This window comes from Silene latifolia, unplaced genomic scaffold (genome assembly GCF_048544455.1).
Source record: "Silene latifolia isolate original U9 population unplaced genomic scaffold, ASM4854445v1 scaffold_96, whole genome shotgun sequence".
Classification (NCBI taxonomy): Eukaryota; Viridiplantae; Streptophyta; class Magnoliopsida; order Caryophyllales; family Caryophyllaceae; genus Silene; species Silene latifolia.
This window is the reverse complement of record NW_027413827.1, coordinates 2,315,756-2,332,556: the sequence shown is the minus strand read 5'-3', so window position 1 is coordinate 2,332,556 and position 16,801 is coordinate 2,315,756. Positions and strand designations below refer to the sequence as shown.

Sequence of the window (16,801 nt, the reverse complement as noted above, 5' to 3'; positions counted from 1 at the left end):
TTGATTGTATGGATTTTGATTTTGGTAACCTTGGTTTTGGTTGTAAAAGGGTCTTTGATTTTGGTTTCTCATGGGAGGTGGGGTGTATGTTGTTTGAGGGCTTTGAACATTTTGGCTTTTGTATGAGAGATTTGGATGGAATTTGGTGTTTTCATTGTAATAGTTGGAATAAGGGGTACCACTCTTGTATGCTTGGAAAGCATTCACTTGTTCATTTGTTCCCCTACATTCACTTTGGTCATGTCCCAAAGTTCCACAATTCTCACATATCCCTTTTGGGATTGATGAAGATGCCGTCATGGCATTAACATGATGCTTTGGTGATTTTGAGGCTTCTTCAAGTCTAGCCATAGCTTTTTCAAACTTCAAATTGATTGTATCAATGTGAGCACTAAGTTGAGCACCCAATTGAGTAACGGAGTCCACTTCATGCTTTCCTCCCCTAGTAGCCTTGCGAGGTCTACTATATTGTGAGTTATGGACCGCCATTTCCTCAATTTTGTTCTAAGTTTGATTGTCATCAACTTCGGTGAACATTCCATTCGATCCCATGTTGAGAATGTTCCTTGAATCTTCATATAGACCGTTCCAAAATTGTTGTACCAAGAACCACTCGCTAAGTCAATAGTGAGGACACGAGCGACAAATTCCTTTGAACCGCTCCCAAGCTTCATACAAAGATTCTTCATCCCTTTGCTTAAAACCCGTAATTTGAGCTCTTAGCATGTTAGTCTTTTCCGGTGGGTAGAATTTTTTGTTGAAAGCTAGAGCCAACTTCTTCCAAGAATCAATTCCGAGAGTGGCCTTATCAAGGCCCTTCAACCATTGTTTCGCGGTGCCAATTAGAGAAAAAGGAAATAAGACCCATCGAATTTGGTCTTGAGTTACACCGGTTTGAGAAATCGCATCACAATAGTCACAAAAGGTTTCCATATACGAATGAGGGTCTTCACTAGGCATCTCCCCAAATTGGCTTCTTTCGACTAATTGGATAAATGCGGATTTAGCAATGAAATTTCCGGTCAAATGTTGTGGTGTGGGAGTACCATTGGGTAGGTTCTCCCCGGTGGGTACGGAATGTGATGAAAACTTAGGCATTGTGGGTTGATTTTGTGTTGTATTTTGTGTTGGGTTCTCCTCACCTTCTCTTGCAAAGGGGTTGATGAACTCAATAGTTGGTTGAATATCTACAACCTCACTAATACCTCTCAAATTTTTCCTAGCAAGTCTTCTATTGGTTGTCAAAGTTCTTTCAATTTCACGATCAAAAGGTAACAAATCACCTTGTGACCTTCTAGACATGCAAAATATCAAACAACTTGAAAACAATTAGAACAAACCTTGAGGAGTTTTACTTTCCCAAGGCAAAGAAAGACACAACTAATAATAATATAAGAAAATCTAAATCAAGATAACACCGTCCCCGGCAACGGAGCCATTTTTGGTCGGACTAAATCTTTTCGGTAACTTGTCATTAGGAGCACCTAGACCAAAACACAATTTATAGCTTCACAAACCACTCTACAATTAGTAAAGAGGCAAGTAAAGGTCGGATCCCAAGGGACGGGAATTGAGATGAGATTTCTATTGCAACTAGTGGTGTCTTAGGGGTGTCACAATTTGGGTTGATGTAGAAGGTCACTAAACTAAATAGCAATGAAAGTAAACAAGCAAGATGAATTAAAAGGGTTGTAAACAATTGATAAAAAGCACTAGAGTGTCATGGGGTCATAGGGGAATCATGGGAATTGATCATACAAACATGTTCTCAAATTATAAGCAAGCAATTATTGTTGTGATGGATTGAGTTGGGTTATATCTTACAATCCTAGGAAAGTTTGGGTCCCGGAGTCGAATCGATTAGATTGTACAACACCTACAAGTCGACTTAGTCTTCTCTACTCAACAACATGCATGGTCTAATGAGACTCGAGTTGGTTTATGTCTTACAAGTCTCATTGAAAATATAAGTGATGGGTAAAAAATGCAAGGATTCATAGGCTCGTATTTCATTAAACATAACATGTGCATGAGTTGAGATCAAAACAAGCAAGCAAATAAACCATGAAAGCATATTAATTTAAGCATGAATCATTCCCTATGTTGGTTTCCCCTAATTACCCATTAACCCTAGCTAGGTGACTACTCACTCATTATTATGTTGAACATGCTAGCAAGGTTATCAATCATACTAACAAAGTGAAACATGATGAATAAATGAAAGTAATTAGCAATAATTAAAAAGAGATTAAGAGAATTATACCTACTAATGATTCCAATAATAAAGCAAGAATAAAAGAAGTACTTGATGCTTGATTGAGAGGTTGTCAATCTCCCAATAATAACCCAAATAATCTTCAATTACCCAAAATAAAGGATGAACAAAAGAGAGATTAAAGAAATAAAACTTGTATTAAAACTTGATTAATTGTTGATTACAAAACTAAAGAGAGATTTGATTGATATTAACTACTCTAAGAATTGGTAAGAAGAACATGCTCTTCTAATTAGACTAATGGGGTATTTATAGTGGAAATTAGGTGGATGCATTAGGGTTAACTAAGGGCTTAAATGACGATTAAGTCCCTACTTAAGGAAACGCCGGTATTTTCTGAAGGAAGGGCATCTTTCTTTCAAGCTTGAAGAACGAATTTGTGCTGCCTTGGAATCCGTGCGTCTTAGGCTCGGGACGGCCGGATTCATGTGTCTCTGCCCGGGCGTCTTTGGGAGAAGACGGGCGTCTTCTGGTGACTGCTGCCCGGGCGTCTTTGGTAGAAGACGCACGGATTGTAAGGTGGAGGACGGGCGTCTTCTTGGCAATCTGCACGGATTGCAGCTCAGTCTTGTTTCTTCTTCTTTTCTTCCCTTTTCTTCATAAAATCCTTGGGGATTTCCTCGGGGATGCAAGGATCTTTCCTCATCATTGCCCAACTACTATAATATGTACAAAGGCCTTTTAATCTTGTCTCTCCTTGATGCTTGGTCATTGAATTCAATCAATTTAGTCTCATTTTGCCAAGAAAATGCAAGGTTTGCACTCCTTTACTACCAAGGACACAAAACCTCAAAGAATATGCAAAACAAAGAACTAAAGACAATAAATGACCCAAATATGCACTAAAAAGCATTGGAACAAGGCTAATTCGGGGACTAAATATGCGCTAATTATGGTCACATCAGAACACTAGACTAGGTATATGTCAATTTCTCACCCCCACCTTAAATGTCAGAGTCCTCGCTCCTACGTCAATAATTGCACCAGCAGTGTGTAGAAATGTATCCCTAAGATAATAGAGGTATGTGTATCTTCAGGAATGTCCAACACAATGAAATCGAGGGGTATAAAGAACTTCCCAACTCGTACAGGAACATCCTCTAGGGTCCCTAAAGGTCGTGACAAGGAACGGTCTGCCATCTGGACAGTCATATTAGTGCATTTAAACTCAGTCAAACCTATCTTTTTAGCTAAAGACAGGGGTAAAACACTGACACTGTCATAGTATGGGTGCCTATAGAACAGGGAATAGAAAAACTATCTGGATCAGCCAATTTAGGTGGAGACTTATTTTATAGGTGTGCAATACACTCCTCGGTAAAAGCTAGTCTCTACCTCATCAAAACTACGCTTATTGGTCAAAATTTCCCTCATAAACTTAGCATAAGCAGGTACCTGAGTAATTAATTCAGTGAAAGGAACACTTACCTGGAGATTTGATAGGCTTTGTCGCACATCTAATCAAAGATACAAGGAGACGGGAATTGTATTATGAAGTGCTATGAATAGAATTCTATCAAGGTCGATTACGATTGGTTCTTTGGTTAGTTTGATAACTTGTAGATAAAAAGATGTAAAAATATATGATAAAGGAGTCTAGGGGAGTCGGGTCACACATGCAATTGTATATATAGATGTTCATGTTAAACTCGGAATAAATAACATTGTTAATTGTTTAGGCTTAAAGACAACCACCTCTCGGCCTTATTGTCAACCATAGACCGGGTCCTTGAGAACTATGTCAAGACATCCCCATGTATCAATTATCCCATCAAATAAGAAATAATCATTTGCATATAAGCTATCATTAGGATAAGCAAGAGGGCATAAAACACATTTTTCATGACAAAAGTAAGGTACATGGAGCATAAGAAGCAAAAAGCAACACAATTCTCTCAAATTTTTTAGATTTTTCCTAAATGCAAACTATACTACAATGCAAATGCAATCATCCCCCCCACCCCCAAGATAAACACAAAATTGTCCTCAATGTGCCAACATACAAAGCATCCAACCAAACCATAAAAATGGCTCAAAGCACATAAACAAGAAAGACAAGAGGTTATATTTAATGGGTTTCGAGAAATTGAACTAAAATGCAAAGGAAAGAACACTTACTAGACTAGCTAGCCTCCCCCCAAGCTAGCATGTATACAGGGGGCTCTTCCAATCATCATTCATTCAAGAAAAGGGCCAAAAATTGAAGCCCTTCCTACCCTTCTTTGCTTTACCACTACCACTTCCTGATGCATCATCTTGGTGACCACTACCACTTTGTTCATCCCTTTGGAGAGGAGTAACATATTCACCAATATTTTGTCCACTACCAAGTCCTTCTCCATAGCTACTATAACCGCCATATCCACCATAGCCACCATTGAATGCCTTCACTCCATAATCTGAACCACAAAAATCTGGACCAGGAGCATAAGTACCTGCATGATACCTAGAAGAAGAAGGGAATCCACCCGGGGGATAGTTATAGAATGATAAGTATGGTCCCTCGGGTTGGATTATTCCTTGCCTAGCAAAATGGTGATAAATAGGATACAATGCAAGTCTTTGATCATCATGAATGGCATTAACATTAAGGCTTAAGTCTCTCATCATATCCATCATATCAACGCTTGAGGTGGAATGGCGTGCTTGAGAGGGTTGACCTCTTGCACACCGCTCAATGGTGGAGGGTGTCGCTTCTCTTAGAGGCAAGAGATAAGTGGTAGGTGTAAAGGGGGCATTTCCATGACGGGGTTTGGTATGTACTAATGCTTTTAGTTCATTTTTCTCATCCGGTAGACTAATAGAATCATTACCACCAATGTTTCAAATCATGTGTGGATGAGAGTTTCTAAACCAATTGCAAGATAGAAAGTATTCATAATCAAGTCCATCCCCCTTTTCCCTAGTAGCATCCAAAGGTCTCATGTTGGTAGTCTCTTGGTTAAAACGGCATAAATGATGAGCAATTTTAGTAACCAACCCACCCATGATAATAGCACTATTTTTCTGTTTACATTGTTTGGTCAAACGCACCGCAAAGTGGTAAGGGATATTTATCCCCCATTTTTCATCACCATTAACATTGAGAAAAGCACCCAAAATTTCAACCTTTATTCTCCTCACCGAGTGAGGCTCGTTTCTACCAAATAAAGTCCACCCCATAAACCTTTTCCAAATGCCAATTTCGGGGTAGTGAATATATTGATGAGGGACATGATCCCAATCAACAAAGGGTAAGTGTGAAATGGATTGCCATGTGATTTTGGGGTTGTAATATTCGGGTGATTCAATATGAAAGCCTTCGTGTTTTAATTGAAATATTTCGGCGAATTCCGCTAAAGTCAATCAATAGTCATTATTGAACAACCGGGAACTCACACCATGTATAAAATCCTTCTTTTTAGATTTATGAAACTCAAAGGAACTTAAGAACTCAAGGGTGAGTTCGGAGAAGGTCTTATAATTCATGGTATAACAAGCCTTCATATCAAGATTCTTAAACAAGGCTTTAACATTTTTCTCAATACCAATGTTTTTCAAAGAAGCTTGATTGATAAATTTAGTAGCCTTCATACCTTTGGCTCTCAAGATAACCCAATTATCCCATTGTTTCTTACTATTGAAGATGACTTGGGGAAATGTTGGGCCATGCCATTCCGGTGTTTCTTGCATTTCTACATCCTCCGCAGCCTTGGAGGACTCCGCATCACCTCTCTTTCTCTTTGTAGCACCTTGGCTAGTAGCTTTTCTAGGTGCCATTTCTGAAATTTTAAGACAAAAATTCATCCAAACAAGTATAATAGAACAAACTAGTGAACTAATTCATCCTATAATCATTAATAGAACACAATTAAATCAATTTCTAGCATAAACAAGCACAAAATCGAATCCCCCCAATTTGAGTTAGTGTTTGAGAAAGTTGATTAAATTGATTAAAATGGATGAAATCAAAGAGAAATGAGATGAATGCTTACATGGTGATGTTAAGGGATGAACAAATCTTGCAAAACGATGATGGAAATGGTGTTTCTTTGTGATTTAAGTGAAGAAAAATGAAGAAATGTGATAGAAAGAGGAGAAAGAGGTATCGTCGAGTATGTGATAGATGATAGAATAATAATTGCCGTTCCCGTATGCCAAATAAAAGCCAACAATTGAAAAACCTACAACCCCGATCGGGGTTGATCAACTTTAGCCGCTTTTGACTTTTTACTCCGTATTGATTTAATTCTGTCCCGTTTTTGAAAGTTACGACCTCGAACAGCGTTTCTTGCATGGGGAAGCGTGAATACCCTCCTTGAGCTTTCTTTTCTTCTTCCTTCACCTATAAATCACAAAACAAAACACCGTGAAGTCTAGTAATTTTATTTCTAAATCTTCGAAAACATTAAATTGCGAAAAATTAAAACAAAAACAAATAAAATCTTGGGTTGCCTCCCAAGAAGTGCTGGTATAACGTCTCGTACGACGTAAGAAGCTTGAGTCGGTTTAAGCATCCTAAGTAGAGAATGAATGGTCACTTCCTCTATTACTCCAACGATCACATTTCCATGGTAGACCTTCAAACGATGGCCAATATCTTTGAATTTTTCGCCATTAGTGGTCATCATTTCAACGGAACCGAACTTGGTGACATTTGTGACGGTAAATGGACCGGACCACCATGATCGTTACTTTCCCGGAAATAGCTTGTAGCGGGAATTGAAGAGCAACACCTTATAACCAATTTGAAATTTATTCTTCAAAATCTTCTTCTCGTGCCATCTTTTTGTTCTCTCCTTGTAAAGACGGGAGCTCTCATAAGCTTTTAAGTGAAACTCATCATGCTCATTTAATTGCAACAACCGCTTCTCTCCACTTAACTTTGCACCCATGTTAAGCTCCTTTACCGCCCAAATATGCCTTGTGTTCCATATCAACTGGAAGATGGCACGCCTTTCCATAGACCAACCTATATTCTGAGGTACCAATAGGTGTCTTGTATGCTGTTCGGTAGGCCCAGAAGGTATCATCAAGCTTCATACTCTAATCCTTTCGTGATTTGGCAACAACTTTCTCAAGTATGGAATTGAGCTCACGGTTAGAAAACTCGACTTGGCCATTAGTTACTGGATGGTAAGCCAAGCCTCTTCTATGGTAAACCCCATATTTTTCCAATCAAGCATCAAGTTGTTTCTCACCAAAGTGAGTACCACGATCACTAATAACCGCTCTTGGAACACCAAACCATGGAAATATGATCTTATTGAATAATTTGATCATGGCACGAACATCGTTTGTGGGAGTAGCAATTGCCTCTACCCATTTAGAGACATAATCAACGGCGACCAAAATATATCGATTCCCTTTGGATGAAGGAAACGGTCCTTGATAATCAATTCCCCACACATAGAATTGAAAGGATTCAATAACCCTCTAAATAAACTCATTTAATTGATGATCTAAATTACTCTTTGATTTAGTCATTAGATCTAGTGCATGCATAACAAAATTAACAAGATTAAGAGAAAATGGTTTTCTTACATTGGTAAGACGGATTTATGGGCACTAGATTTGGACTCCTTTCAAATCTAGATCTTAAGCTAAATAACATATTAGGATGATCCTCCAACAAGATCCCAAAGTAGAGATCCTTCTCTTGATTGCACTCAAGACTATCCCTCAATACTACAAATATTATTAACTAGATAATAAGAGTAGTGACCTTAAATATTGATTCTAATATTAGTATCATTACTACCATAGTAATATATTTATTTATTAGATGTTAAGAACAAAATGGACATAAACTACTTTTATGTATTTTGGAGAGAATATGGAGAAAATAATAAACATGCATAAGCATAAGAATAATCTCTACAAAATGAGAACACACCCACTAGTATGTATGCGGTGCACGGTTTTCCTCTCATAAAAGAGGCATGCATTGCTTTTTCTCTTATCAAGACAATAGCTAGTGAATAAGTGTGTAAGATGGTCATCATGATGTCTATTTTTAACATTTAAAAAACAAAACCATCAAAGCCCATTTACAACCCATAAAACCGGTTTTGATGGGATAAAATGGACTTCCATTTTACAAAATGTCTTTTGTCATTTGTAATGTGTGACATTTGACATGTAACATGTCTTTAGCAATATAAATGCATATTTAACTAATTAAAATTTATTATTCATTAAATAAATTACACATGCCAATTTACATTATAATTCATAATTACATGTATGTGAAATGGGTCATCTTTAACCTAGTTAACATAATCTACAACATTTTGTAATTATAACTAAAAAATAATTCTTATCTCAAATGTTTCATAAACAATAATCAATTTTAGTAATATAACATTTTAATTACTAAATTGAATCTCATTTAATCATATTACAATAAGATATAATATTCTCTCTTATATATCAATTCGTTCAATTTAAGGATTTAATCAATTTGTATCGTCATACAATCTATTAACTTTACAATTGAGGGAATCGTCCTTTAGGTGTGACCTTAAGGGATCAACTGATCACCACCGTTAAACGACAGTAATGTCAAACTCTAGTCAGCCAATCATTAATGTTGATCAGTTAACATATATAAATGAATCATCCCTTACGTATTCTTATCATGAGTTTCAATAATGTGATCGCACCAATGTTGAGGACACATACTCCAACAATCTCCCACTTGTCCGAGACAAGTGTGCGTCACCAATTCTCTTGCCCTGTTACAATCTCCCACTCAATGCAAGGTGTCTTGCAGGTCGTACTTGCATGTTATCATATCAAGAGTGGTTTCCTCGATCTTGAGAGTAACTGTTTGACCGAAATTATCAACCGTAGATACTTTCCGAGCGTGGACACGTATTTACAGTTCACTACTCCTCGATTGGCCTTGAGATTTCAAATAACCCTGACAAGGGGTGGACAATTCCTATCGCACTATTCCCTTCGCACACCCACAGTTCATCACGACCCAAAAGATGCACACTCACCCCTTTTGACAGAATGGCTTGAGGCAAAAATCAAAGTCAATCAGAAACTGTGCCGACTTAAGCGAACAATCTCTAGTCAAAGAATCGACTCAAAAGAATACTATAGTAGCTCTCGCCACGACCAGGCTATATAAAATTGCCAGAACTCTATAAGCGGTCACTGCCCGACAGAGTGTCCCATACAGTCTGTCTATGTGATCGACTAGTCATCTCTTATGACTCTATGGCACTTGAACTTGCCATCAATCGCATCACACTCTAGTCACTTGGAGACGTCACCTCATATAAGCAACTAGGGGCCAATACTATGTTAATCCAGTTCACTTAAATAGGGTTCAACATTGTGTCGACAACCTATTTTGAATAACAAAGTATTGAAGAAAAGAGTTTTGTATAAAACTCAAACGATGAGTGCATTATCACATATGTAAAATTGATATAATATCAATTACTACATAATCTATAATTCATTTTTAATCTTGTATATAGTGGATCATCTCAATTCAATTGAAATGGCATGACATGTGACACCCTCATTCATTGCGGAAAAGTAAACACGTAATTCTAGAATAAAACTGCATGGATATGTTTGTAATAGTTCATTTGGGTAAAAACCTGTAATTTTTAAAACCTGAACCAGTTATAAAGATATCCAAATTGAGAGGTGTCAAAACATACAAGGTCTAAATAGAAGTTTCATAACATAACCATCGCTAAAGTCGCGAATAGCAAAGTTATACAACCAAATGTAAAGAGGGAGACATATGTCCCTAAAATGTATGTGACATAAAAACTCGTATAAGGGTCTCTACAAATAAAACCAAATCTAAGTAAGTCCCAAGGTTACTTTGCTCGCTAGCTCGTCCATGAATCCCATATAAGCATCACCATACCTGTCGATCGCATTTTATACAAATACGAAAGCCACAGTCAGTGGGGAGTAACTCCGAGTTCTCCCAGCCACGAAATGTCATAATTAATATAACATGGAAGCATAAGAATATGAATATGAATAACACATAGCCTTAACATATAGATGCCAGACAATCGTTCTTATCATGTGAACAACAATATAACAACACATAGTCCTAGCATGTGAATACTAGACCGACTCATACTACACTATCATGTGAATCGCATAACATCCAGGAATCCAAACTCTATCAACCATAGCCGGCTTGCATCTCACCTTCTATGATTCATAGAATCATCAAACAAGAAAGGACAATATATCTAGAGACAGGCATAAGTTCCTAGTACAGTCAATAGTCACTCTGTAACTCGAGTCTATACCACGAGGTAAGGTAAACACCCTAGTCCTAAACCTGCGCAGACCTAGCGACATGCGGAAAACTACCGCATCCAAGACCCATGATAACAACACATGAGTACCCCTAAGGAGTCCACTAAAGGGTTGGCTAGTACTTAAGCTGACTACATACTTCTAAGAGTACGTCAGGAAGTCATACCCTAACTTGGATATAAACCCACCAAGCTAAGACACAAAGGCTATTAAGCGGTGAACATACACTCGTCAAAGACTATAAGGGCCTATCTATGACGAAGGCCGAAATACTCACCTAGGACCTAGTCCCAGCTTGAATACTTTAGCCCACGCCACACAAGACAAGTAGGACACCCAATAAACCATAAGAGGGGCAAAGAGTCCAAACTTGCACACACAAATGATCATACACACCCTAGCATATGAAAGGCTACGCAAGAGCATATTCAGCTGACAATCCAACAATATCTCCAATATCAATAATAATCCAAATTCCAGCTAACCAACAGTACCATACTCCATGAGAACAAGCTAAAATGGTAAAGAGGCAACAAGACTCAAGCATAAGGCATCCAAAGCATCCAACAACCAATATGTGAAAAGACAATCATACTCAAAGATAAATCCTCGACCCTAGTCCCGCGACGGGTCATCGGTCAAATCGAGGCTGACCGGTTTAAACCTAGCTTGACCAAACTCATTTGATCAAATTGGCCCAGCTCAGAGTCTTGGCCCATTTTGGCCCACATCACGGAATTTACCACAATGTCATACTCTTGCCATTTTTAATTTCTATCATGTGAAAACTATTGACATAGAGAAAATATGCAAACTTATAAAATAACCAATTCAACGGAAACATTAGCTTAATCAATTTCCTACATGCCAAAATACCAACATACTTCAAAACATGAACCATAGGCCCAAAACATCAAACAATGGACCCAAGACCCGACCCAAAGTGACGGGTCAAAATCCGGGCCGGGCCCACCGAGCCTGCTGGTCAGCCGCCCTTAATTTGTTTTGGGCGGTTTTTCCCCCTTTTTCCTTTTTCCCACCAAAATTCGTTTCAAGGTCAATTTAATACCGTCTCAAGCAACAATCAACAATATTCATTCCGTTTCAACACTTAAACATGTGAAAAACAACATATTTAACAAACTTTAACAACAACAATTCATGTGAAAATTAAAGTTAACATGTTATTAATCACATAAGCATCCAACACATCATAAACAACACTAATGTGACATTATTTCGTCGAGTAACTCGGAATAGTTACCTTAAGCTAGGAAGAGAGCAAAATAAACTTGAGAAAGATTCTATAGACCGAAATTATGCATCATCTTCCACAATATATGAGTCTCCTAACTCATCTTCATATTCTTCACCTATAAGAACAACAAAAACACATAAATTAGTCCTAAATTAGAAACCCTAAAAAGATAAGACCCATAACGAAATTGGGGGAAATGAAAATGAAGCTTACTAGTAGATGAGGATTGAAGAGAGGATTCCAAATATATAAGTTTTATGCAAATTGGTGGAGAAATGAAGGATTTATGGTGGTTTTAGGGATTGTAAGGAGGATTTTTGGTGGGTTTTTGGTGTTTGAGAGAAGGAGGAGATAGATTGAGAATGGAGGAAAGGAAAATTAGAAGAGGAGACAAATGGAGGGTGATTTTTCGGTCCAAATGGCATGGGGAGGGTGGTCAATTGTTTACGTTTTGGGTTTGCTTCGACGGTAATTAGAAACATTCGTCGAACGCGATTTCCGAGAATATTAAAGTTCTTAAACACGATTTTACTAAAAGATTAAGTACTCATTTGCCCAATATCCAAACTCGTTTACCCAACGACCATAAGAAATGGGAAAATCCCAATATTACGACTTTTATCAGAAATCTATTTTATCAAAGTAAAAGGTTTAAATATAGTTTAAATTACTTTTAAACATTTCTAAACTATCAAAAGTGATTACATTACTTCAAACTAAAATAAAATTATATTTTATCAAATTATTATTATTTCAAATAAATTAATATTAAATTAAAATGGACTAAAATATTAATTTTAAAATATAATAAAGGTCTTCAAATTTACGGGGTGTTACATGACATATCATGCTAAGCCTATAAGAAGGCCTTGATTAGTAAGTCTTAGCAACACTTTGCATTTTACTAACCTTACTATATATTATTTCCCTTTGTTATGTATAATCTATATTATAAAAACCCTTTTGAGTATATGTGTCTAGATCCAATCTACACATAGGCTATCTTGCCTTAGAATAGCTCTCACTGTCCTCACAGTGAATGGGACTCATCCCTCTTGCATATCTCATTGTGGCAATTGTACTCAATTTCCGTTGTACATATCTCATTGTTCAACTGCCTAGAACGTTTCTAGATGATTTACTCCTCAAATAATCATAGCCAAGATGGTTCTCTAACCATCCTTATGTGTTTAGAACATGGTCCTTGTGTAACTCTTTACACATAAATCCAATAATTATTTCTAAACATGTATCCTCTCGAATCTATCACTATAGATTCGAACACTAAAGGTGCTTTGCATCTCTTCCAAGTCTCATAATTACTCCTTCACATAAGCGAGTATTGGTACATCATTCTTAATGAATAATATGCCATCTAAATCTAAGACATGGAATGCATATCTATCTAAATCTAAGACATGGAATGCATATCATTAGCGCTTCTTGAGAACTAATGGATGGACTATATGGCTATATATTGACTTTCACAAATATTCGATTTTAATTTCTCGTCATACTCCAAGTATACAAAGTATAAGAATAGATATACATCTTAGCATAATAAATTAATCCAACAGTAGAAGCAAATGGATTCAATTTCTTCATGTTCAATACTTTTGAACTTGTCAAGATTCTTATTAACATAAGAATATTAACTTTATGCTAATATCCATCGAACTAGATACCTTAGAGATGTATTATTCTCCTAAGTCTTTCATCACTCACAGTGATCAATATGTCATTCACATATAAGACTAATAATACCACTCTACTCCCAGTAAACTTCATGTATAAACAAAACTACTCGACAAATCGAGAAAGGTTTATTACGTGACTGAAATATACCATTCAACTCCTTAACTTCTACTTAATATTTCTTCTTAAGTTCATATCCTACCTTAGGATAGTTGCGATTTACAAAACTATGCAAGATGATTTTAAAATCCAACAGTCGAATAATATTATTAAATCCGAATTTAACGAAGCGTTGAAATTGGTGTAAACCTCTTACCACCAATCAACCAAGTTATGGAAACATCTTAATGTTTTTGTTCAGTTCGGACTTTTGCGGAGTTGAAACTAGATAAAGCATCTTAATAAGTTACAGGTTTGTTACTTTCGAAAATAACATGACGAGTCCACTTTAGGTTTCGAGGAAATAGTTACTGATTTTAACCAAGAAGGAACATCTTCCTACGTCTTATTCTCGGTTTGTGGCTCTTGAACATTTTCTTCCACTCTGTCTTTAAGAAATAATCCTCTTTTCTTTAATAGACAACATCACGAGCCACAAACCCTTTGTTCTCGTGATCATATAGGAAGAGAGAGCACATGTTTACTATTAAAACAAGCTACAATTTAGGTACCATGCCTAACCATATCTCATATGAAAAGTAGATGACTGCTTTAACCATATTTTATATTAGTGGAAAATTTAAATGCCAGACAAATTTATAATAGAAAATACCTCTAACTACAATGTAAAGATTCAATCATATCGTAACGAAAGTGAACTTGCGATACCATATCACATTCTTTTTGGTGCAGATAAAAGTCATCACTTTATTGTTCCCCATTTTAACAGAGAACTAATACTTTGGTTTTATAATCGGTAGGTTTTGATACTTTTAAACATTCATTAAACTTATTCGAAGAATTTCTCTTCTTACCTCATTAAGTGGACATCAAGTATCTACCTAATTCGTTGGTAAAAGAGATGAAGAAGTAATAAACTTCTCTGATTGAAATTGTATTCGACCATACACTTCAAAATGTAAATAGGGGGAATATCTCGCTCTATTCATAATCCTTTTCCAGAAAAAGTCATGAATTAACTTGCTTTAAATACAAGATTCGCACACACCAAAAGATTACCAATCAAATGGTTTGAGAGACTAGTTAAAACTAGTTTCTAAATATGATTTTCAATCGAGAATTGAGAAATGATTGGGGTCACCAACTTGAGTCTTGTAAATATGACATTTATTTCTAGTTTGAATATAATTACCTTGATTTATATGGTCTCACCATAAACTTAATCGTGGTATATATGGGCATGACGCTTGTTTTAATTGCACAATAGTGACACCCTTGCGTTTTTATACAAAAACTTGAATTATATTCTTATTTGGAGTTATTGTACATCATAACAATTATTGAGGTACAATTATAAATACGCAACTAAAATGAGTACACTACAACATTCTTGCTAGTCGTCACACGATAATACCAAATATTAAGATGAAATCCACAAATTTGTATTAAATACTCTTGATGTGGTAATTGGCAACAATGCAATGTCAATGTCATAGATATTCGGGAAGGAATATGTTGGAGTCACACAACCAACTTCCTAGATCTTTACTTATTTGGGGTTTGTCTTTATTTTAGTGTCTAACACTTTCTCTTTTGAGCCTAGTTTTATCCTTAACAGTTAAGATAGGTACTTACTTCTTATTGCTCCCACTGACTTCAAGAACTTCTACTTGATGAAGACTTATGTACATTTAAATTCCTAGTTAATCCTTCACAAGGCTGAACTCTATTGTGGTATTTGGTTAATCAAAATTTCTAACAATTAATTTACCAATTTAACATTGTCATGTTCTTAACAACTTAAGTGATTGATGACAAGTGTTTTAGGTTGAGCAATAAGATTGTTGAACCGTGTATGTGTAGAAGAATTTATCAAAACATATTTTGACTAATTATTAATTCTATTCATACATCTTCACAAGAAATCATACATAGGCATGTTAGGAATTTAAGATGCTAATCTTATATGACATAGGACAACTCCTATGGAGTTCTATGGAATAGAACGATTCCTATGGAACTAGTCCATGCCCTATTTAAAAGGTTCATTTTAGGATTTAGAAAGAGATTCTATTTGTCGTTAGTAATAGTGGTTTAGCAGAGACTCGTGTTAAAATCGAATGATATCGTATATGAGTTGGAGCGATAATAAAGAACAATATAAAACAACGAAATAGTGGGAAAAACAACATTCATCGTAAAGATAAAACCTTTTAAAAAGTTATAGCATTTATATAATGACCTCCACCCAATTATATAAATGATTCCAAGATCCAACTTTATACAAATACGGGCACGGGAAAACCGATACATCCCATACTCATATAAATTGGCGAGTCAACTTATTGACTGATTCTACCTTAGAATTCTCGGTCGATGAAATTACATTAAGTTCATCTCTAGCCCAGAACATGAGACTAGTCTCCGTATCCGTTGAGTCCAACCAAATTTCGCGTGTAATAACTTGTTATTACCCCACTTACCCGACGAAAAATGAAAGTACCCCGGGAAACGGAATCTACCCCAAATGTCAAAGGGATTCATGGGTCCTACTATTTGGAAAGGCTGATCTCAATTTTAAATATGTGAGAGCTCTTGTCGATTTATTATCTATCACTTTTATGTGAACTAACGATAATTATAATCGACACGGTCGAAAAGACGATATATATATATATATATATATATATATATATATATATATATATATATATATATATATATATATATATATATATATATATATATATATATATATATATTATGTGATGTTAATGGCGATTTGGCAATGCATGTAACATATAAAGAAAAATACAAAGCAATAAATAAATTTCCTAGTATGGCCTTTCCTAAAATAGAAAATCTAATAATCTATTAAAAATTCGGAAACCAACTCCTTTGGTCCCTAGAATCTTCAAATGGCACGCCTTCCAAGAAAACTCCGTCTTGTCGAAACACCTTCCGAATGGCACCATATTCAAGGAACAATATAATAAAAATATAATACATAGCAATTCCTATCACACATTTGTAATGAATAAAAAACTATATAAAAGGTGATGCGAGATCACAATAAAATTACAACCAAATCGATATTACCTTACATTACAGGTAATACCAATTAAAAATTAAGGCCTTACTAAGACAAAATTACATAATTCAAA

The 16,801-nt window shown here is 36.0% G+C and overlaps 1 non-coding gene across 1 annotated transcript; it reads left to right on the top strand.

Moving 5' to 3' along the window:
- The first annotated feature begins 619 nt into the window (after positions 1 to 619).
- Positions 620 to 726, top strand: LOC141640685 (small nucleolar RNA R71). The gene has a single exon (XR_012543122.1). It is a non-coding gene; the product is annotated as a small nucleolar RNA R71 (small nucleolar RNA).
- The last annotated feature ends 16,075 nt before the right edge of the window (positions 727 to 16,801 follow it).